The sequence below is a fragment of the Heptranchias perlo genome, unplaced genomic scaffold (assembly GCF_035084215.1).
Source record: "Heptranchias perlo isolate sHepPer1 unplaced genomic scaffold, sHepPer1.hap1 HAP1_SCAFFOLD_1837, whole genome shotgun sequence".
Lineage (NCBI taxonomy): Eukaryota > Metazoa > Chordata > Chondrichthyes > Hexanchiformes > Hexanchidae > Heptranchias > Heptranchias perlo.
In genome coordinates, this window is record NW_027139117.1 from 20,001 (window position 1) to 21,108 (window position 1,108).

Here is a 1,108-nt window from a genome sequence, read left to right on the forward strand (position 1 = left end):
GTTGGCCGTGTGTCTCGTCCCAAACCCTCCCCAGGGGCGGGGACAATCTCTCAGTCTGCCGGGGTCCTCCAGCCTGTCCTGAGTGTATTTCTCTCTCTGTCTCTCTCCCAACTTCTCTCTTTGGATTCTCTGGTTTGTAACTGGGATTTGTGTCTCAGTGTTGGTGCTGAGGGATTGTCGGTGTAACTGGGAGAGGGAGTGGGACGGAGGGAGCTCTGGGCTCTTGCTGTGCCTTTTTAATCCCTTGCTTTTGTATTTTAATCAATTCCCTCTCTCCCCTCAGGATACTTTTTGATGAAATGCTGCAACGAGATGATCCAGAAAGAGACATTTTGTGAGAAGGAGGAGGAGGAATCCTGGGCCAAGAATCGTTCTCACCGCTGGGGACTGACTGACTGAGACCTTCACCGCAGCCTGGACCCGATGGGGGCCACGTGAGTAATGTCTGGGTTACTCTGGGATCACTGGGACATTCTGGGGACACTGGGGGATCACTGGGACATTCTGGGGACACTGGGGGATCACTGGGACATTATACAGGAGCTGACACTGAGACACACACTTGACCGTCTGACAGTGCAGCGCTCCCTCAGTACCGACCGTCCGACAGAATATCACCATCTGTTCGAGCCCAAATTCCTCCCTTCGTTCACTGCAAGTGCAACTTTTCAGAAATAACACAAAGTGGATCAAACTATTATTCAGAGGCTGACAATGTGACATATCTGGGGTCTTAATTGAAATTAAAAGCTCTTTCAGGGAGCGTCCTGCAGCACGCAGAGAGCCCAAATGTGAAAACAGCCTCCAAATGTTTTCTGAGTTTGAAGTTTAATTTTTGAAAAGGTCACTGACAACTCAGAAAAAAAGTGTTAATTCCGAAGCCATTTTGGGCCCCCATGTGAAATTGTATTGTAATGGAACCACACAGACACATGGGGAAGCTCGGGAGCAAACTGATTGGAATTTGAGATTTTAATCCCATATTCATTTGTGGCACAGCTCAGCTCAATTCAAACCCAATGTCTGTGCAAGGGACACGTGTCTCCTGACTGTACAGTCTGTGTGTGTGTGTGTGTGTGTGTGTGTCTCAGTCTCACTGGTCCCATAA

At 48.9% G+C, this 1,108-nt stretch overlaps 1 long non-coding RNA gene across 1 annotated transcript in view; it reads left to right on the forward strand.

The window, feature by feature from the left end:
- Positions 1 to 433, forward strand: part of LOC137309843 (uncharacterized) — an 11,862-nt gene extending 11,429 nt beyond the window's left edge. Inside the window, exon 3 of the long non-coding RNA XR_010960008.1 lies at positions 284 to 433. This is a non-coding gene — a long non-coding RNA (uncharacterized lncRNA). The remainder of the gene's footprint in view (positions 1 to 283) is intronic.
- The last annotated feature ends 675 nt before the right edge of the window (positions 434 to 1,108 follow it).